Source organism: Dendropsophus ebraccatus, chromosome 11 (assembly GCF_027789765.1).
Source record: "Dendropsophus ebraccatus isolate aDenEbr1 chromosome 11, aDenEbr1.pat, whole genome shotgun sequence".
Lineage (NCBI taxonomy): Eukaryota > Metazoa > Chordata > Amphibia > Anura > Hylidae > Dendropsophus > Dendropsophus ebraccatus.
In genome coordinates, this window is record NC_091464.1 from 83,395,446 (window position 1) to 83,419,255 (window position 23,810).

At 43.3% G+C, this 23,810-nt stretch overlaps 1 protein-coding gene across 1 annotated transcript in view; it reads right to left on the bottom strand.

Moving 5' to 3' along the window:
- The window catches only part of SLC6A4 (solute carrier family 6 member 4), a 111,854-nt gene extending 101,333 nt beyond the window's left edge, over positions 1–10,521 (bottom strand). The window contains exon 1 of the mRNA XM_069945635.1: positions 10,405–10,521. The gene's annotated coding sequence lies outside the window, so the exon portion shown is untranslated. The remainder of the gene's footprint in view (positions 1–10,404) is intronic.
- Between the last annotated feature and the right edge of the window lie 13,289 nt (positions 10,522–23,810).

Here is a 23,810-nt window from a genome sequence, read left to right on the forward strand (position 1 = left end):
GGGGGTCCTGTATATACATGTACTGTATAGATGGAGTAGGGGGCCCTGTATATACATGTACTGTATAGATGGAGTAGGGGGTCCTGTATATACATGTACTGTATAGATGGAGTAGGGGGTCTACCAGTTATTACTGTGGATGTTGTGAGGCAGCTTCCCTAGCAACCATTGCTCCCTGTGAAAATGAAAGCAGTAATCCTATTGGTTGCTAAGGCTAGGTTCACACTGCGTTTTCAGCATCCGTTTAACGCATCCGTTTTTTGCAAAAAACGCATGAAAAACGGATTGCAAAAAACGGATTCATTTGTGTGCATCCGTTTTTCCATTGACTTCCATTATAAAAAAAAACGGATCCGTTTTTTTTGGCGGACCAAAACGAACCAAAAAACGTTGCTGACCCTATTTTTCTGGACGTTAAAAAAAACGGATCCGTTAAACGGATGCTGAAAACGCAGTGTGAACCTAGCCTAAGACTCCAACTGCCGTGTCTGCTGCAGCTAATTATATCTCCTGTGTGCAGTGAGGAGATTGTCCCATTCATCTCTATAGGGCGCCTCTCTTTCCCCTCCCCCTCCCCTCCTGTACATCTGGCGGGGACGGGACTTTCGTTAAAACCTTCCCGGGCACCCAATGTATCTGTGTGCCAAATTTGGGGTCAAACGGTTCAGGCGTTTGGAAGTCTATTTGGGACAGACAGACAGAAGGACAGACAGACAGAAGGACAGACTTTGATTTTTATTATATAGATGTAAAAAGCAAGTCTACATTCAACAAATGGGTATAGGGATGGGCACTTAGAATGCTTGGAATGTCATTTTTTACCCCTTGAACCCACACTCGCCTTCTACCATTTTGGAATGTATGTTTTACTTGGAAGTTTATCTAATATAAATGCTGGAACTCAATTCCTCTTTTTTATTGTGCTCCATGACTTTTTCCTATCTTTTCTCCTATTTCCTCTGAACATCTGTGACAGCACAAAGAGGGAGATTTATCAAACATGGTGTAAAGTGAAACTGGCTCAGTTGCCCCTAGCAACCAATCAGATTCCACCTTTCATGTTCCAAAGAGTCTGTGAGGAATGAAAGGTGGAATCTGATTGGTTGCTAGGGGCAACTGAGCTGGTTTCACTTTACACCATGTTTGATAAATCTCCCCCAAAAATTTATTTACCAAAATACATTCCACGTATTGAGCAGCGTTCATCAATACTGTACTGACACCTCCAGGGATCGATACGTCCTAGTCTATATGGATGACACTCTGATCTTTTTTCTAAGGACCCGCCAGCTGTACGTCTGTTCATATCCTGCAGGAGTTGCCAGAAAACGTTCTATAAGCCATTGGGGGGGCCATTCCCTGGTATTTTAGTATCTGGATCCTGAAAGGCCTTTTTTTCTAGCTGTTTCTTCTCTAAAAGAGTAGTAGATACCTGAAATAAACTTCCAGCAGAGGTGGTTGGTAAATCTACAATAACATAATTTAAACACGCTTGGGATAAAGATACATCTATCCTAAGATAATAAGAAAGAAAATACTAAAAGGGCAGACTAGATGGACCCAGTGGTCTTTTTCTGCCAACAATCTTCTATGGTTCTATGAAGTCAAGGGAAATCATGTCCATTCCATACAGGTTGTTCTGTAAAAGATTATGTCCTGCTAAGCAGAAATATTTTAAAGTGAATGTACCCTCAGGCCCGGGCTGAAGCACTGGAGGCGGGCCGACCCACCCCCAGTGGGAGGAAACCCCTATTAGAGTCAATGGAGCTGCATCATAGAGGGGCGGGGGTTTCCTCCCACTAGGGGTGGGTCGACCCACCTCCAGTGCTTCACTTCACTTTAAAGGGAATGGAGTAAAGCTGAGTTCACACAAGTTTTTTTTTATTCATTTTTGCAAAAAAAAAGGATGAAAAAATGGACAAACAGATGCATTTGTCTGCATCTGTTTTGATCCGTTTTTCCATTGACTTCCATTATTTAAAAAAAACATGTTTTTGTTTATGTTAAAATGTCTTGATCATTTCCAACTTCCTTCCACTGAAACTATATCCTTGCCTTGACCACTCTCTCTCTCCTAAATGAGGGGGTGATCCTTTGAATAAGGCACCAAGGATTTTCGAATATAATTTGGACTGAGACTACAATCGTTTCCATTACTGACTTGCCTCCGGCTCAGGGCGTCACCAATGTGCGTGGTAGGGGGTAGCATCTCAAAAATGGCCCATTTTGTCCCATTGTCTTGGTAACTCTCTGCTACTGAGTACAGGCCCTTACACACTGAGTAAAAGAGGCTGAATTTACGAGCAGAGGCCGCTCAAAATTCTGCCTGTCCTATTTCCTCAATGGGATTTCTCCCCTCTCTGAGAGCGCCTCTCTCAGCTCAAAGAATGAAATACATAAATATATGTAAATGAAGGATATATATATATATCTTAACCCCTTAAGGACAGAGCCTAAAAATGACCTTAAGGACCGGGCCAATTGTCACTTATGCGTTTTCGTTTTTTCCTCCTCGCCTTCTAAGACCCATAGCTCTTTTATTTTTCCACCTACAGGGCCATCAGAAGACTGCAGACCTGACTGCACAGAGGAAGGTAAGGGACCTCCGTCAGTCAGGCCATGCGATCAGGACCCCTGGAGACACACTGTGGGGGTCCTGATCGGTAAGTGACAGGAGATGCTCCTGTCACTTACACTTAAATGCAGCGATTGCGGGTGCCTGCCATTGAGGGCAAGGGCCTGGCTGCAGATAGCAGCCGGACCTCACCAGCTATGGAGTGAACTCAGCTTGTAAACCTGCTCCATAGTCCGGGACGCCGATTGTCATTAAAGGGGTAGTGCGCCAGTAAGCAATTATTCACCAAATAACACACATTACAAAGTTATACAACTTTGTAATGTATGTTATGTTAGTGAATGGCCCCCTTCCCCGTTTTTCCCCCCACCCACACCAGACCCGGAAGTGTAGTGCTCTATACTCACCTGATTCGTGTCGACCCCCATCCGCCATCTTGTGACAATGATGTCATCTTCGGGCAGCCGGCCGAACTGCTCCGTCCGTCCCTTGTGCCGGCCGCCCTCTGCCGCGTCATTAGCTGCTCAGCCGCGATTGGCTAAGCATAACTGTACTCAGCCAATTGCGGCTGAGCAGCTGATGACGCGGTAGAGGGCGGCTGGCACTAGGGACGGTCGGAGCGGTCCGGCCGTCTGCCCGAAGATGACATCATTGTCACAAGATGGTGGACGGGGGTCGACATGAGATGCAGTGAGTATAATGCATCACACTTCCGGGTCTAGCGTGGGTGGGGGGAACACGAGGACGGGGGCCATTCACTAACATAACATACATTACAAAGTCTTATAACTTTGTAATGTGTGTTATTTAGTGAATAATTGTTTACCACCACACTACCCCTTTAAGGGGTTAAAGTACTAAATAAGGTTTAGGAGGGAAGTGTTTTTATTAAAGAACTGAACTCAAGAACAAGAGGAGACAGTGTGAGCTTGGAACAAACTTCCAGCAGATGTGGTTGGTAAATCTATAGTAACTGAATGTAAACCTGCCTGGTATATACATATATCTATCCTACGATAATAAGAAGGGAAATACTAAAAGGGCAGAGTAGATGGACCAGGGGGATTTTTTTTGCTGACACTTTTCCATGTTTCTGCATTTCTATGAAGGACAAGGTCCCAAAGACGGAAGTAAAAGCGTAACTGTCAAATTTTTTTTTATTGCAGAAATCAGTAGTATAAGCGATTTTAAGAAACTCTGTAATAGGTTTCATCAGCCAAAAAAGCCTCCTTCTGTACTCAAGAAGCAATCTCCCAGCCTCCCCCCCCCCCTGACTTCTTATCTGTGCATTATTAGACAAACACGTCTTCATTACAGAGAAGCCTGTGGAGACGGGCTCTGCTCTCTCCATTCTATCCTTATGGAGGGGGGAGGGGCTGAGGCAGATGAGGGAGCAGGAAGAGGTGACATGAAGGTCAGCTGTTTGTAGACTGTCTGGGCACCTAAACCGCAGGATTCAGGGGTCAGAAAGGTCAGTGCTTATCTATGAACTTACTGAGAGAAGATTGCAGGGTATTGTGCTGTGCAGGACTGCTCCTTGCTCAGTCACTCCTAACAGCCCCTCCCCTCTCCATAGCCACATAATGGAGACAGAAATCCTGCTTCTTCTGAAGTGAGGGGGGGGGGGGGAGCTGGGAGATTGCTCTTTCAGTTTAGAAGGAAACTATTTTGGTTTATAAAACCTATTACAGAGTTTCTTAAAATCGCTTGTACTATTGATATTTAATGTTTTCAAAAAAATAACCCTGAAATGACAGTTACGCTTTAAGTTCATTTAGAGGACATTTAGGCTCCTCGCCTTATCAAGAAATTCCTCGTAAATGCTTTCAAGCCTCATGAAATCCCTTCAGGGAGGGATCCGATTGCTCACTGCATCTAACATCACATTCCCATGAGCAGCCATGGCTCCTGCTTCTTCTTCTGTCGCTCCACTTTCCATCTTCTGTCGCGTCCCCATTGGATCAGGCTATAGCTTTAATGCATGGCATGTCAGGAAGTTAAGTTAAGTTGTGAGGATGATATCTGGCTATTTAAAGGGGAGCATTGATGGATCTAAGCGGCAATACAGCACCCAAACTGTGGACAAGAGTTGTGCTGTTTCTGGAAAAAACATTAAACTTCCATACTTAAAGCCTCCAAACTGGTTTCCCATTGCATCGGACTCCAGGTAAATCATATATTATGCCTGTAAATAGACAGCTCCTACCTGACATCTAGCTGGAAATGCAATAGCGCTGCAGGCACCTATTTTCATATGTTATGGCAATGTCCCACAGTAGTTTTGGGTGATAACTATTATTAACAAAGATGCCATAGTAATTCCTCACCAGAGTTTTGCTGGCTTCTTTCTCCACTGATCACCTTCCCGTACTATACTAAGGCCTTGCTTAGACCACTAATAGCTGCAGCTAGGCTAGTATTAGCCACCAATTGGAAAGCTGACTAAACCACCTATACAAACCTGGATAGCTAAGGTGGATAAATTGTTTAGATTAGAAGAAACTGCTTTCTGAGAGCACAGATCCCATTTAAAATTCTTAAAGAGAATTTGTCACCATGAAAAGGCTACCCAAGCTATTGGCATCATGTTATAGGGCAGAAGGAGCTGAGCAGATTGATATATATGTTCATGGAAAAATATTCAGTATAACTTGCAATTTATTGATTGAAATCAATGCTAAGGAGTCCAGTCTATTGAGTGATTCCGCCCACTGGACTCCTTAGCATAAAATGAGCAGGGATTTCACTCAACAAGTTACAAGTTATACTGAATCTTTTCCCATAAAGATATATATCAATCTGTTCAGCTCTTCCTGCTCTATAACATGATGGCAATATACTAGATGGCATTTTCTTGGTGACAGGTTCCCTTTAAAGATCTGGTCCACCTGCATTAATTCCAGGCAATTCAATTTAGATATACCCATCTTACTTAACCGGACTACTAGATCTGCCACCACAGGCACTCAACAACCTCCAACCTGGGCCTGACACTGGGAGAGCATTACCCTTGTCATGTAATACTGTATATATGTTTATCTAAACTATCTTCTGATCTATATTTGTTTTTTTTTTGTAAACATTATCCATCTATCTTCCCCCTCCTCTCTCTTTCACTGATTCTGATTGCTCTTTTAAGTTTGGTTTTATGTTTTGTAACCCTATATAAATTTAGCAAACAGATCACTGATCTCAGAGCAGCTAAAGAAGACACTGTCAGCTGCTGGTTAATGGCTCAATACAGCGATATCCCTGGGAAACATCAATAGGAATTAAGGTTCATGGATCCTCAATTAAGAGGCACATGACTAGCCAGATATCCCTCCAGGAAAGAACCTGGAAATGGGATTGCTCCTGTACGGAGACCACCAAAACCACCATATTAAGTGGCCTCTTCAGTCAATATCCAACTCAATTACGAGTCTGACGATATGACCGAGGAAATATCAAAGCCAGGTATCCATCCACAGACAGCTGTTTCGGGGTGTTGCTCCTCAGCAGTGTGGAGCAGGTTTCTGGCTAGGTGGGAGTAATGCCTAGTAGACCAATATGGCAAACAGATCATTGATCTCAGGGAGACCAGCAGAAGGCACTGTTGGCTGCTGAATAATGACTTCAATACAGTGAACTCCTAAGTACATTGCCCCCTGGGAAACATCAGTATCCAAAAAGGTCCATGGAGCCTCAGTTATGAGTTTCAAACAAGATATCCCTTCAGGGGAGGACCTATCAAAGGGACAGCTCCTGTACAGAAACCACAATATTACATGGCCCTTTCAGCCACTATCCAACTCAATTTTGAGTCTGGTGATATGACCGAGGAAACAAAGCCAGGTATCCATCCACAGAAAGGTGTTTTGAGGTGTTGCCCCTCATCAGTGTGGAGCAGAATGCCCAGGTGGGAGCAATGCCTAGCAGAATGCCCAGGTGGGAGCAATGCCTAGTAGAATGCCCAGGTGGGAGCAATGCCTAGGAGACCTATATGGCAAACAGATGACTGATCTCAGGGAGACCAGCCAAAGAAGACACTGTAGGCTGCTGGTTAATTGCTCAATACAGTGAAATCCTATGTTCACTGCCCCATGGGAAACATCAATATACAAAAAAAGTTTGCAGAGCCTCAATTACGAGTCTCAAAACACAGCCAACTAGCCAGATATCCCTCCAGGGAAGGACCTAGCAAAGGGAGACCACCTAAACCACCATATTATGTGTCCCCTTCAGTCAATATCGAACTCAATTTCGAGTCTGGCGATATGACCGAGGAAATACCAAAGCCAGGTGTCCATCCACAGACAGCTGTTTTGAGGTGTTGCCCCTCATCAGTATTGAGCAGGATTCTGGCTAGGTGGGAGCAATGCCTTGTAGACCAATACGGCAAACAGATGACTGATCTCAGGAAGACCAGCCAAAGAAGACATTGTCAACTGCTGGTTAAAACGCTCAATACAGTGAAATGCTAGGTGAATTGCTCCCTGGGAAACATTGATATGCAAAAAGAGTCCATCGTGCCTCTCAAAATACAAGACTAGCCAGATATCCCTCCAGGGATGGCTCCTGTACAGAGACCACTAAAACCACCATATTAAGTGACACATTTAAGTCAATATCCAACCCAATTACGAGTCTAATGATAAGACCCAGGAAATACCAAAACCAGGTATCCACAGACAGCTGTTTTGTGGTGTTGTCCCTCATCAGTGTGGAGCAGGATTCTGGCTAGGTGGGAGCAATGCTTAGTACCACCAAAACCACCATATTAAGTGTCCCCTTTAAGTCAATATCCAACCCAATTACGAGTCTAATGATATGTTCAATAAAAATAAATTTTAAAAGAAAAAAAGCTTTATAGTTTTTATTCATTTACAAAGAGATACTTTTTGATTCATTCACTACAATAAACCAGGTTAGGCAATGCTAGCGGGAGAAAGGTGACAACTATTGCACAGCTCCGGATGACATTCTGATCTACTGTATAACGCTCAAAAGTCACAGCGGAAAATGGTTAATAAATGTTTTCCGAACGGCAGATGAATGATTTAATACAAAGGTGGCGAGATAACGCCGGACTCATATAAGTTATCTCCGCCTTATCTTTAATAACAAGACCTGGACGAGCTGCATCTTTCCAGCAGTTGTTGACAAAAATAGAAGCTCGACTGACTAGCCTGGCATGCTGATATCTGTAGTTCCACTCGGAATCAGAGATGTATGCTGATAGAGAGAGAAGCAGATCAAATATTCCATAAAGATCCTATAGATGTCTTTTGTTCCATTCTGACTATTCCTAAGATTAAACTGGAGGTAGGAAACCTTGGCTCTTCAGCTGTGGCAAAACTACAACTCCCATCATGCCTGGACAGCCAAAGCTAAAGCTTTGGCTGTCCAGGCATGATGGGAGTTATAGTTTTGCAATGGCTGGAGGGCCGAAGGTTCCTTACCTCTGCATTAAACCCTTTACGCGAAGTCAAAGATATTCAGAGAATATTAACATAGGGGCAAATATAGGCAAACCTATGCGTACATTTGGATACAGAACATTTTCCATTGACTTCCATTAAATATATATATATATATATATATATATATATATATATATATATATATATAAAAGACCCCATTTAGTGTTTGCAATGCATTTATATGAAAAGCCTAAAAAAGTTTAAGAAAAACAAAACAAAACATGCACTTGGTATATATCTGCCCCATAGACATTTATGGGGACTGGATCTCCTCTTTGTATATAAGTTATATGCTGTCAATAGTGGTGTGAACAAAAAAGGTTAAGGACATGTTCACATTGGGGAAATTTGTTGCATACATCTTTACTAACAGGATTTGCAGCAATGTATGCTCAGGCAGGAATAAGCTAATTCCCAAAATCTACTATGTACAGGATGGTGGGTGAGCGTCTGATGAATGGGGGTCCCACTGCTCGGCTATCTTTAGCAGACCCATAGAGATGAATGCAGTGGCAGTGCACAAGCCTGACCACTGCTCTAGTCAACCAGGAGGACGTAGGACCTTATACTTGTTATCGGTGGGGATTCCATTGGTTGGACCTTCACCATTCTTTCATTTTAAACTATAATGACAGGAGTCAGGGAAGCTTAGATCTCTGCTGCTATTTTCTGAAGACCTTTCTTGGATGATTTTGCACCAATATGGAGGGAATACTTTCTGTACCTGTGAATAACCCTGCAGTATGACTGCTAGAGAAAATCACCAAGACTTCACTGTCTGTGCCAGATAAAGCAACTCTATAATATACTGCAAACCGCACCATGGATCTAATCCTATTGGACCCCTGTGAGTATAACATGAAGGTAATACTGTCCTGAGCTCCAGGGCTGTCACACCAGAAAATTCTATGCACTTGGCATAATACAATTCTTATTAGAAGTATTCCATAGCTTAAAGTGATTCCCTAGTCATATCTGGTCTGAAAAGCTGAAATCTCTGCCCCTTGCTTCCTAGCAGAGCCAACATTAGTGATATAAGCTATTCATTGGGGTCCTTACACTGCTCTTTTCTGACAGGTCTCTATAACAAATCAAAACATAGATAAAATTGGAGGACCACTTAATAGCATCCATTGAATTTAGGGATAAGTGTAAAAACAAGCCATGGAACAACGTGACATCCACAAAACCATGAAATACAGTATATAGATGTAATAAAAACCTGTTCTCCAGTCTGGGGCAGGCATTACATCTGTTCCGTAAGATCTGTGGTTCCGCTATGTTATCTTAATGCCTCCTATAAAGCTCTCGCTCTACCCTTTATTACGCCCTGCTTGCCTCCATCCCAATACTCTATACTGGAATAAGTGGATGCTGAAAGATAACCCATGCTGTAAAACAAGGCAAGCATGAATAACAGAAGAAGGGGCACAGGCAGCAATGGCTTCATTCCAAGCATGGGGACGAGTTGTATTATAATCACCAGCAACATATTTCATATGGCGACCAAAATCAGAGATGGGCAATATATTGTAGGATAGCAGTGACAACATCTATTCCAGATGCCATACAGAATTTTTAGTGTCCAATCATAGAAAGACAGGAATAGAAAGGAATAAAGAAGTCAGGAACCACAAGCAAATGTCTAGATAAACTAGTTAAAAAAAATTTAAAATAAAAGTAAATATAATGATAATACTAATAAAAAAAATAATAGATATAATTATATATATAAATATAATATATATAGAATATGACTATATACTTATTGTCACTTTATGTTAGTAAACAAAGTATAAAGTGCTGCAGAGGAGATATTATATAAATAAATAACAATAAAAAAATAGATACAATAGTTACAAAATAGATAAAAGTAAATATAATAAAAAATAATAAATATAATTATATATATATATATTTATATATATATATTTATATACTACTAAATTGTATACCATGATAAAGGACTAAATCAGGGAAAGCACAAAGAATATGACTATGCCCTTAAACTCCAACTTCTTGTCACTTTATGTTGTAGCAAACAAAGTATAAAGTGCTGCAGAGAATATATATAAATAAATAAGTAAATAATAATAATAATAATAATAATAATATTGTAATAGGTAACATTGTTACTTCCTAGTACTTAAAGCCTCCCATAGATCTGAGTGTAACAGCTGCCTGTAGTCACAAAGTGGCATTCTGCATACTGTATACAAAGTACAACCCAGCTGAGAACACTGTCATAAAACACACATCATAAGGATCCAGTAATACACTGATGAGCTAATATCATGTACTTAGTTAATCAGAGGGGTGAGAGTACATGCACAGGTCCATGCCAGCACAGATGTTACACTAAGTTACCTGAGGAGCAGCAGAGTCTGGAGGTATCAGTCTTCCTTAGGGAGGAGATTCCTTCCCCTGTTCTCACCTGCTTGCTGAGCTCTCAGCAGCTCAGTGCAGCTCCAGCATCCTGCACAGCTTTTGTACACCAAACCCCCCTCACATGGTCTGATTTGCAGATAAATCCACTGCCAAAGGGCTCTTTAAGACATCTTTGCGTCACTTTCAGGCAAGTAAACTTGTGTGTGTGCTCCAGTTAATGACTCACAAGCGCCCTCTATGAGTTGCTTTTGGTATTACACAAGGCAGGTCCTAAGCAGGTTAGGTACATAGGAGATAACCTAGTTAGTGACAGGTGACATCAGCAAATGGTGCATGCTATTAATATTATATGTGAACAGCATAATAATAGGAGTATCTGATAAAGAGAGAGAATGTAATTCATATCTCTTTACTGATTATTATTAACCGCTCTGCTATATTCCTTCTGTCATTCAGTAAATAATTGTTGCGAGTGTCTATACTTTTATATATATATATATATATATATATATATATATATATATATAGATAGAATACAGCAACATCAATTTTTTAGCGTTCACTTATTGTATACTATTTTATAGTTTATTAAACATGTATGTTAAATGTAAACACAGCTGCAGTGTAACCCCCCCCCCCCCCCCCCCCCCCTCCCCATTATGGCGTCCATATGACAATCTCTTAAAGGGTGTCCTTACATTGTAGTTAGATAGAGGTATTATATATCTAAAGGGAGGAAAGTAAAGTAATTAAAAAGGTTCTTCACCAAAAAAACAAATCAACTGGTGTCAGAGGGTGCCAGAGATTTTTAATTAACTTCCTTTAAAAAAATTAGTCTTCCGGTACATATCAGCTGCTGTATGTCCTGCAGGAAGTGGTGTATTCTTTCCAGTCTGACACAGTGCTCTCTGCTGCCACCTCTGTCCATCTCAGGAACTGAGGAAAACTAGTAAAGGTGACAAATGTGGTTGACACAACTAGATAAAGTGAAAATACAAAAAGGTTTTATTTGTGAAAAGGTTATTTACAGCGTATTTCTATTCCTATTGGAAGTACAGCACATAAAATATAATTAAGGGATTATTTGGTAGTCAGTTGTTACTGTATTATCGGGCGTAGCTAGGATTCACGGGGCCCCATAGCAAAAATATTTAAGGAGCCTCCCTCCCAGATATATAATACACAGTATATGCTCTGTGATGTGGCCAAAAATTAAAAATCTTTTGTGGCAGAATCCTGGCTGCAGCCACAAGAGTGACTGCTGGCTATGACAGTCCACTGTTTTTACCTATAAGGACCCATTAGGAGCCTTATGGTTATATACATAGGTGCAGGAGCGGACTACCTTTTGCTTAACTATATATACTGCAGTAAGTGACCCAATGTTCAGAAGGCGAGGATATATCTGCTTTACTGCCTGTGAACTGATAACCCCTGACCTCTGCATATTTTTCTACTTGATGGTCCAGCTGGAGAACAGAGGTCAGAGATTATCAGAGGAGATCTCATTGTCTTCAGCTTGTTAACCATTTTTTTGTGTTGCAGCATGTAAGTAAACATTGGGTCACCTACACACTGCAGTACATAAGGGGTTAAGCAGAATGACACATGCTCTTACCTTCTCCCCCAGGCCCCACTCCTGCACGGGCCCCATAGCAACTGCCTTCCCTGCCTCTATGGTAGCTACGCCACTGCCTATTATGCCCTAGCTGACACATCTGGTGCTGGGTCTGGTGGGTCTACACCAGGCAAAATATCCCTTCTGCTTCAGATTCGTCAAGTCACAGTGAGAAGTGCGAAGGGAGAGAAAAGCAAAGTTTGAGTTTTCTTTTAGTAGATAAGGGAGTAATTTATTCCCGTCTAGTAAAGGTCACTATTGTAGGGTTAGCTCTAAAAGTATAGATAGTAAATATAGTATTACAAATGACAGAGATTGTCTTTGTCCATTTAGTTTCTCTGACTTATTGTGGGATCCTCAGGAAGTTAGGCATGGAGGTAGAAAAAAAAAAAAATTAAAACAATATTTTTTCAAATCAACTGGTGCCAGAAAGAGACAGAGTTTTTAATTTACTTCTATTAAAAAGGTCTTCAAGTACTTATCAGCTGCTGCAGTAAGTGGTGTTTTCTTTCCAGTCTGACACAGTGCTCCCTGCTGCCACCTCTGTACATGTCAGGAACTGTCCAGAGCAGCCGCAAATCCCCTTAGAAAACCTCTCCCGCTCTCCAGACTGGAAAGAATACACCACTTCCTGCAGGACATACAGAAGCTGATAAGTATTGGAGGACTTAAGATTTTTTTTTGTAGAAGTAAATTACAAATCTTTGACACCAGTTGATTTGGAAATATATATATATATATATATATATATATATATATATATATATATACGGTGGTGCCTTGGATTAGGAGCATAATTCGTTCCTGGGCCGTGCTTGTAATCCATATCACGCTTAAACAAAACTAATTTTCCCATAATAAATCATAGAAATGCAGTAAAATGGTTCCACACCCCAAAAATAATGAGTTTTTTATTTTTTCATCACACCCATCCTTAAAAAGCCATCCCTTGAACCATCCTTATCCAGCTACCGCCCCATCTCACTTCTGCCCTTTGCCTCAAAACTCCTGGAACAACAAGTCTACCATGAACTTTCCTCCCATTTCTCATCCAACTTGCTCTTTGACCCCCTACAATCCGACTTCCGCCCCCACCACTCCACAGAAACTGCCCTCACCAAAGTGGCCAATGACCTGCTAACTGCCAATATTCTGTGCTCCTTCTCTTCTGCCTTCCACACAGTTGACCATTCTCTCCTCCTACAAATCCTCTTATCCCTTAGTGCCCTCTCCTGGATCTCCTCTTACCTCTCCAGATGCACTTTTAGTGTTTCCCACACTACCTCCTCTCCTCATCCCCTTACTGTTGGTGTTCCCCAAGGCTCTGTCCTCTCCTCGTCCCCTTACTGTTGGTGTTCCCCAAGGCTCTGTACTTGGGCCTCTTCTCTTCTTCATCTACACCTCTGGCCTGGGACATATCATAGAGTCTCACAGCCTCAGTTACCACCTCTACGCTGATGACACTCACATCTACCTCTCTGGTCCGGATGTCACCTCTCTGCTATCTAGGATTCCAGAGTGTCTATCGGCTATATCTTCCTTCTTCTCTTCCCACTTTCTGAAACTCAACATGGACAAAACAAAACTAACCATCTTTCCCCCATCTCGCTCCACCCTGCCGTCTAATCTGTCAATCACTATCAATGGCTGCACTCTGTCCCCTGTCCCCCAAGTCCGCTGCCACGGGGTCTCCTGTGATTCTGCCCTGTCCTTTAAACCACATATTCAGGCCCTGACCACCTCCTGCTGCCTTCACCTCAAAATCATTTCCAGAATCTGCTCTTTTCTCACCCCTGACTCCACAAAACTGCTGGTACATGCTCTCATTATCTCCCGCTTGGACTACTGTAACATCCTCCTTTCTGGCCTCCATCTAACTCCCTCTCTGCCCTTCTTTCTATACTTAACTCTGCTGCCTGACTAATCCACCTCTCCCCTCGCTTTGCCTCTCCCCTCTGCCAATCCCTCCACTGGCTCCCCATTGCCCAAAGTATTCACTTTAAACTTGTTGACCCTGAAGTTCAAGGTCATCACAACCTGTCCCCTCCGTACATCTCTGACCTGATATCCCGTTATCGTCCTTCGCGCAACCTTCGCTCCTCCAGTGACCTCTGTCTACGCTCCCCCCTTGTTCGTACCTCACACAACCGCCTCCAAGACTTTGCCCGAGCCTCCCCCATACTCTGGGCAGGGTCCTCTTCCCCATGTACAGTGGTACCTTGGTTTAAGAGCGTTTTGGTTTAAGAGCTCACAGTTTTTCAAAATTGTGACTTGGTGTAAGAGCATTGCTTTGGTTTGAGAGCTCCCTGTACTGGGTGGAAGGGGGAGGGGGGAGGGGCATGGTCTGCATAGCGGGGTCTACATCTCTGTACTCTGACTCAGGAAGTCTCCCTCACCTTGCAAATCATAGCAGATCCACTTCAGGCTGGGGCTTACATCAGGGGACAGGACTGTGGAGGTAATCTCTCCATAGCTGTAACCCCTCCCTCCCTGGACAAAGAGTGCTGCATGTATGTGCCCACATCTGTCCTGCCCATTCCTTCATGCTCCCTGCAGTCTCTGTCCGCCCTTGTGTTTCCCATCCTCTCCATTACTGTACAGTAACTTATAATATCACATATTCTGCTGTTTCTGAATGTTTGTTTAATCTGTTCTACATGGTATACAGAATAATAAATCATTATTTTTGGGGTGTGGAACCAATTGTCTGCATTTCTATGATTTTTTATGGGAAATTTTGCTTTGGTTTAAGAGTAGATTTGGATTACAAGCTCAGTCCCGGAACGAGTTATGCTCGTAATCCAGACTGTATCAGTCTGCCATTTGCCTTCATGTAATGTGTTTTTGATCTTGTATTGTTTCTGTTTGTTACCCCTATCTCTTGTATAGCTCTTTGGAATTAAAGGCGCTCTATAAATAAATAAATTATTAATAATAATAACAATAATAATAATAATGCAGTAGCGTAGTACAACAGGCTAGAATAGAGAAGCAGGGCTGCTGTCAGAGGTCTGTGTGGTCACATGACAGCAATGGGGAAGGGGGTGTGTTCAGCATGGACCAATCAGGAAGTGAGAATCACAGAGCTGTGCAGGAGGACAGTGACAGAAACTTTTCTATACAGCAGTGTGACTGGATGAATGTAAGTGCAGGCACATTATAGCAGCAGTGTGTATAGCTGAGTGTAAGTGCAGGCACATTATAGCAGCAAGCAGCAGTGTGTATAGCTGAGTTTAAGTGCAGGCACATTATAGCAGCAAGCAGCAGTGTGTATAGCTGAGTTTAAGTGCAGGCACATTATAGCAGCATAGCAGCAGTGTTTATAGCTGAGTGTAAGTGCAAGCACATTATAGCAGCAGGGTTTTTATAGCTGAGTGTAAGTGCAGGCACATTATAGCAGGAATGGAGAGGATGGGAAACACAAGGGCTGACAGAGACTGCAGGGAGCATGAAGGAATGAGCAGAGCAGATGTGGGCACATATATTCAGCACTCTCTGTCCGGGGAGAGAGGGGTTACAGCTATGGAGAGATTACCTCCACATTCCTGTCCCCTGATGCAAGCCCCAGCCTGAAGTAGATCTGCCATGATTTGGAAGGTGAGGGAGACTTCCTGGGTCAGAGTACAGTGCTGTAGACCCCGCTATGCAGACCATGCCCTTCCCCCACTCCCCCTCCCACCCAGTACAGGGAGCTCTTAAACCAAGTTACAGTTTTGAAAAACTGTGAGCTCTTCTTGCAAAACACTCTTAATCCAAAATAAATGCGTCATTGTAATCAAGTTATTATGTATTAAATGTCACTAACACAACCAATGACAGCCGTGCCAGTGACATCTATTGCTGTGGCTGCCAAGCAGTCCGTCATCTGTAATTGTAGCTGTAACTGATAGAACAACAGGCAGACTTTATCACTTTGGAAGCTTGTGTATTTGTTATATGGTATATGTGTGGCTATGTGGTCAGCATACATGTGGGGGCATCAGTGTATGGAGTAAGTGAGTATATCAGTGTGTCTATGTAGTGTACATGCAAATCAGGTGAATATTCGATATTCGTACGAACATCTCCCGAATATTCGATCGAATATTCGATCCCATTAAAGTCTATGGGAACAAGTATTCGATTATTCAAAAACATCTATTCGACCACTTGGAGGTAAAAACGGAAGTTGGGGGATTTGAACGCTTATCGAATATTTATCGAATATTCAGCAAACTATTCGATAGTATTCGATAGATCAAATACCTTACTATTCAATCGAATATCTATTCGATCGAACAGTATTCGCTCATCACTAGTTGTACACTTGCATTGCATGTGAGTACATAAGTATGCTGTGAGCTTTTATAAGAGCACCTCCATGTATGAAGAACGGTTTCTACAGTGGATTATGTTAGCTAGACTGCACTACTCCATACGTGCTCCCTTGGGCAGGATAACTCAGCAGTATATGTAGTTGGTCCCAGGGAAAGGGGGTACTTCTGCAAAAAAACTTTTTCTTTCAAATCAACTAGTTACAGAAATTTATATAGATTTGTAATTTACTTCTATTTAAAAATCTCCAGTCTTCCAGTACTTATCAGCTGCTGTATGTCCTACAGGAAGTGGTGTATTCTCTTCAGTCTGACACAGAACTGTCCAGAGTAGGAGCAAATCCCCATAGAAAACTCTCCTGCTCTGGACAGTTCCTGATATGGACAGAGGTGGCAGCAGAGAGCACTGTGTCGGACTGGAAAGAAAACACCATTTCCAGCAAGACATACAGCAGCTGATAAATACTTGAAGATTGGAGATTTTTAAATAGAAGTAAATTACAAATCTATATACCTTTCCGACAGCAGTTGATTTGAAAGAAAAAGATTTTCGACTGAGTACCCCTTTAACTACTAGAGTGCATAGCATTTCTCCAGGCAGCTTTCTATATTCATCTATGGAGGAGCTCCAGCCCCTAATGGAGCTTATGGCTAAGGCTTCTTGTTCCCAGACAATACTTATAATAACTTGATATTTTGGTTACTTTCAGATAATGCGCTGTAAAAAATGACATTGATCGTCTCTATGAGTCTGAGTACAATAGCAATGTATAACAAGTCACTGTTATATCCATGGTGAAAGATATTGAACAGTGTGATAATAACAGTGTGCTCTTCCAGCATGCAATGGGTTAATTCATTTCTTGCCAGGCGGCAATAGTATTTCTCAGAATGTAACAAATCTACTGCTTGTATAGATCATCTGATTGACTGATATGCGGTGGTCTTACCATTGACCCCAAAGTCTGTTCTTGCATTGTGTGTAATTTTTACTCAGTAGAACATTGTATATTACAGTGTATGGTACATGGTACTTTTGTAACTCCACACCTCCCTGAACATACTGTATTTGCTATAATGAGGAGAGCTGACAATAATCTTGCTTCTAAAGTCCACCATTTGCTGGGTGAGCTTTATTTTATCTGTATACATGTACACAGCCTATATGATTCCCCCCACAGACTGCCTTGTATCTTCCCTCCTTTCTCCAGCCTATGGGAGCTGTCCTCCAAAGATTCTCTCCTCCTGTCCAAGCTCTGAGCTGGTGTGTAACCTCCTCCCTGTTGCTGTCTCTAACAGTGAGAGAGCAGAAAGAAGATCCATCTGACTAATTCCATTTATTTTTTTAATCCAAGTAACAGCTAAATGGTAGAACATTTAATAAAGACTAATGAAATTCCCTTTGGGAGCCATATGGGTGTAGCTATCAGAACCTTGATGTGCAGGTAATAGGCTTAATGGAAAGTACATACAACCTCCAGTTTTACCTGTACATCAATTGGACCTTTATTTCTTTCCAACTCCCTGGACAGAAAAGGACTTTGCACAAAAATTACATTAAAAAACATACATAAAATGATGATAAATACAAGAACAGTCCAATACTTTGTTTCAGTAATCGCTTCATTCTGCAAAACTTTTTAACTTTTTCTTAAAAGTTTACACCATTTACGTCTGTTATGAGAATAGGTATATATTAAGTGCCACGACTGATTCAACACAGGCACGTTTTTTTAAAATGGTGCAAAAAGTCACAAAATGTCGCAAAGCCACTCTAGTCCGGACCACACAGAATGGTGAAAATTATGTTTTAGGGCCGGTTCACACTGAGCAAACACGGCGCAATTCCGCGGCGGATCCCGCCGTGCTCAGTGTGCTGCTTTGAGCGAATAAGAGAGCGGCGGCAGCGGACAGGCGTGTGCTCTCTCATTCGCTCAAAGCAGCACCCTGAGCACGGTGGGATTCCGCAGCGGAGAACTCCGCCCCGGAATTGCGCCGTGTTTGCTCAGTGTGAACCGGCCCTTAGGGTGCCTTCACACCTACCGGATCCACAGCGGATCTCACTTCTGCAGATTCGAAGCGAGAACCGCTGCGGATGCGGTATCAATTCACCCCTATGATAGCACATATTCGCAGCGGGATTGACATCCCGCTGTGAATATGTGCTTTAACTCCCTGGTGCCCGCAGCCCCGCCGTCGCATCCCCCCCATCCCGGCCACATCCCCCCATCAGCCCACCCCCAGCCCGCCGCCGCCCGCATCCCGCCGCCGTGAGCATACAGTACCTGCTCGGCGGCGCGGCTGCAGTAAGGCTGCCGTCTCCGGTCCCGCTCAGATCAGCTCTCGGCGGCGGGATGCGGGTGAGGGGGGGATGTGCCGCCGCCGGGGCTGCGGGCACCAGGGAGTTAAAGCACATATTCACAGCGGGATGTCAATCCCGCTGCGAATATGTGCTATCATAGGGGTGAATTGATACCGGATCCGCAGCGGTTCTCGCTTCGAATCCGCAGAAGTGAGATCCGCTGTGGATCCGGTAGGTGTGAAGCAAATGCAATGCAGATGTGCTATTTGAATGGATGAATAGATGCAGCCACTCATCAGCTCCAAATTTACGACGGTGCCTGTGCCATTTTGATACGGGGAAAAAAGTGCTCAAAAGGCAAAAGGCATAAATATAGACCGCTTTCCATTTAGAATAATTTTGATAAAATCCTTTCTGTATCTTTGTAAATTAATGACGACTTTTTAATACTTTGCCTTGGTTTTGCCCTAAATCAGGGCAAAAATTACGCTATTTTACAGCGATTGTGTGATAACACTAATTAAATGCAAATGAAATGCTAAGTGTGAACATAGCCTTATGGTGCGTTTACACTGGCAGATTTATCTGATAGATTTTGGAAACCAAAGCCAGGAATGGATTTGAAAAGAGGAGAAATCTCAGTCTTTTACTTTATGACCTGTTCCCTGTTTATAGTTTGTTCCTGGCTTTGGCTTCAAAAATCTGTCGGATAAATTTGTGTAAAGGCACCATTACTGCATCACTTCATTGCAGGAATTAATCAGACAATTGCTGTCCAGCTGTCCTTCATTCCGTTAATGCAATGAAACTCCAACATGTGTGAACGTAGGGGGAGATTTATCAAACATGGTGTAAAGTAAGACTGGCTCAGTTGCCCCTAGCAACCAATCAGATTCCATCTTTCATTCCTCACAGACTCTTTGGAAAATGAAAGGTGGAATCTGATTGGTTGCTAGGGGCAACTGAGCCAGTTTCACTTTACACCATGTTTGATGAGTCTCCCCCATTGTGTCTCTCTCACCTCCAGTCCTCAGGTTCCCCCAACAGGTCAGGTTTGGAGTGTCTTCTTTGTATTCCACAGGTGATATACTTGTACTCAGTTCATTAGATGTCACCACACCTGTTCTTTGTATGGGAGATCCTCTAATCATGACTGAAGTTGAAAAAAACTGCCCTAAAGAACCTACGGGTATCTGTAGAGAATTATCTGTGGCTCATGTACTGTATATTACCATGGTTAGTGCTGGAGAGCACAGAGTGCGAGAACTTGTGTGTTTGTGTAGTGTCTCGGTACGGGTGGTCCACTAAGCTTTATACCACCTGGGCAAAGGGCCTCCGTCATGTATCGCACTACAGGGAATGAAGGTGTTGTTATGTGTTTCCCCACTAGGTGTCACTCTTCGATTGTGTGGTTTGCTACTGATTGATGTATGCTATCAGTGCTGCTGTACAGCTCAGCCAGAGATGGTATAGTTGTGACGCCAGTGCTAGTCCAGTGCACAGGTGTGATGTTGGTACCTGCTTTGTGTTGTGGCTGGCTGTACTCCCCTGAAATGGTTGGTGACCTGCCGGGCTGTGATGGGTCCCTTCGGCTATTGTCACGGTAGTCCTTAGTGGCAATTGACCCACCTGGACTATCGGTACCGCCATGCACGGAAAGGGGAAAAATAACCCAAGGTGTATGGTTAGTGTGTACAGGTGCTGGTGCGGAGGAAGGGATGAGTCCGAGTGATATAAAAATTAAGCAGCTTTACTGTACAGTCTCTTAGTAGTACAATACACTTTAGCAAATAGATACATTTTTACACAGACTTCTGTGCTTGAACTTGTCTGTGCTGAGAAGATGCTTGAAGCAGTAGAGTAAAGGGAATTGTAGCAGTGTTTGGAGAGTTGAAAGTAGAGTTAGCATAGAGGAGAGGAGTTTGTTAAGGAAGTCCCAACCCAATGTAGCAATGTAGTCTGCCGGAACTTGAGAAAATACTTGAGAGTTAGAAGTTTACTTGTACCCGTGTATAGACTATAGTCTGCCTTGGTTACCTGAAGCTATATGTGTGGGGGTGTCTCAGTTACCTGCACTGCGACATAGGATACATAGACCTTCTGGTAGCTTTGTCCTATCCAGGCTAGTTCCTCTTTTGTATCAAGATACTGCCCTGCACCACAAAAATCTGGGTCAGAACTGACACTACACTTCCTCCCACCAAGTAACTTCCTACAGGGGCTAAGCAAGGTACCCTGTGAGTGGTGGAAAGGAATGTGTGCAAAGAAAGAAAAGAAGAGATAAAGAGCATCTCCTATAGGTCAGCAAACACACATGGTACACATAAAACAGTAACCCATTGCTAGGCCTAGGAAAATTCAGACCCTTCAGTCCTAACTAGTGCCCCTATGCTAACATGTTAACATGCACATTGTGGGTCCTGTAGGTCGTATCTTCAATTTTCATAAAACTTCTAAAGCTTCTATCTCAGTGATGGAGTGAGTGATTGAAATAAGAGTTATATCTCCTGATTCAATGTAAGAAGTTCTATTGTACAATGCCATTACAGCTGCTGACAGGTCCACTTTGAAGAGGTTGTCCAAGGAGCAGAAAAGGTTCCACTCCCACTTCTGAGACAGGAGGGGGAGCAAGTACCTATCTGAAGCATTGTGTGCGTGTGAAGCCATGCCCTCAACAAGTTCAATAGCTTCTCGATGTTACCGATGTTGTGGCAATAACAGGGAGCAATTGGACATTGCATACAGGCATGGTATCGCCCACATGTAATGCTCCTGACTAGAGATGATCGAACAGGGCTGAGGTTTAGGTTCGTACGAACCCCAACCATTGGTATTTGACTCCCGCTGCCTTCCCGTTCCGTGGGGAAGGTGGAGACAGCCCGAGTACTGCCTGGAAAACAGGGATACAGACTATTACCTTACTCTATTACTCTTATAGCGTTGAACATATGACATTGACTTCCAACCTCTGTGGACTCGGGTCAGTTAGAGGAGAGGTAGGCACCAACGGGACCTGAAAGGCGTTGGAACATGGAAATAATGCCACCATGGAAACAGAATCCAACTGCGTGCTTGACAATATCCACAACTTTGAAGTCAGCGTTCCCTGTGAACCAAATTCTTCTTTATTCACTGACCCATAAAACCAATCAGTACATCATCAGGACCAACCCAGGGTTACACCAATGCATTTTTGGTACTAGTTGTACCCTTACTCATATGTATGGCGAGCAATGAGTAAGGGTACAACTATAAAATAAGAAACACTAGTTTAATAGCCAGTGAGTACTGGGAGACTGAGGGGGGTTAAATAGGAGGTCAGGGGTCCGGTCCAGAACTTTATTGGACCAGCCCCCGATCCGGTCCAGAACTTTATTGGACCAGCCCCCGATCCGGTCCAGAACTTTATTGGACCAGCCCCCGAGTGACCCATAAAACCTGTCGGTACATCTTCATGACCCCTTAAAGATTACACCAATGCATTTTTGGTATTAGTCGTACGATTACTCATATGTATGGCCAGACATGAGTGAGGGTACAACTATTACACTGGCGTAATCCTGGGGTGGTCATGATGATGTCCCTACTGGTTTTATGGGTCACTCAATAAAGAACACTCAATGCTGCCAGTCAAAAGTGCTGTCTCTGCATGTGTGCCAGATGGCGATCATGGGGCTGGTCCAATGAAGTTCTGGACTGGACCCCTGACCTCCTATTTAAACTCTGTTAGTCTCTTAGTAGTCACTGGCTATTAGACTAGTAGTTCCTATTTTCTGCTGTGTTATCTGACTACCCTGACTTTGGCTCTTGTTTATTGGACTATTCTCCGGGATTTTGTTTTGGTACTTTGCTGCTTGTTCAGTTTAACCCCGGCCTGATTGACTACCCATTTTTTTAAAATTTTGCCTGTGTTCTGTATTGTTTCACGCATCGCAAGTGAGAAACGGTCACCCAATTGCCCGCAGTCACTTAGGGCTTACAGAGGCAAGTAGGCAGGGACAAGTTCAGGGTTCACAGTCTGTGTCCAACCCGCCACTTCCTTGACCAAATCCTATCTGCAGTATTGTGGTGAGCCGGGCTCAGCTATGCTGGCGGCGCCGGGTCAGCTTATACGGTGGTGTGGTAGCTGAGTGGGATTGGGTCACTTGGGCACTTGTCACGGTAGCCTGGAGTGGTGTTGGACCCACCCCAGACAGTTGGCACAGCAGCACCACAGTACACAGGAGGTAACCCAAGTGTACAGGTGTGTGTAGGTGCATGTGTGCAAAGAAGAACCCAGAGTCTAGTGCGTTTAGTGAAAACAGAACAATTTACTGGCGGTAACTGTAGTGCAATACAAATAAAGGAATAACTGGATACAGTCCCATGCAATACAATCAGTACAGTTAGCAATAACTTAGCTTCTCACAGTTGAGGTAGAAAACAGGTGCTTGAAGTAGTGAGTGCTTACAGTAGGGAGAGAGAGGAGAAGAGTTGGCTGAGGGGCCCTGCCCAATGTAATACCGTGCTCTGACAGAACAGTTGTAGTGAATAAGAGAGTTGAAAGAGAATACTCCTACTCATGGATGACTTATTGTCCCTGACCGCCTTATGCCCCCTAGTTGTGGGCTACCCGTCCTATGTGGGTAGTACGAGCCCCGGTGATCCGGGGTTTCCCAGTCATCCTGCACTGCGCAGTGGGAAACGTAGATGTACTGTAGCCTTGTCCCACTAAGGTCAGTTCCTATAGCTTCAGGTAACTGCCCTGCACATTTTAGAGAGGTTCCTGGTGTAGGCAAGGTGAATCCTCGTTTGGCTTCTCTCTCATGGTGGACGCTTAGCACTGCACACTTGTCTGAAGTCCCACTAAAGAAACACTGTAGCTGAGCTGGTCCCCACGCATCCACTTACTCCGAGAACTAGACCAGAACTCCTCACTTCCTCCCGCCAAGAACTAACTCCCCATACGAAACTAACTAAACCCTCCTGTGAGCGGTGGGAGCTGTGAAGGTGTGGAGAGAGAGGATAGGATAGGACAGCACAAGAGAGAAAGCACCCACACCTGTGACTGGACAATACATAACAAGTGACATACAATATAGTTAACCCTGAAGTTCCCTCAGCTGTGCATAAGGTTAGATACAAATAATGGTGACACCTAGTGGGGAAAACA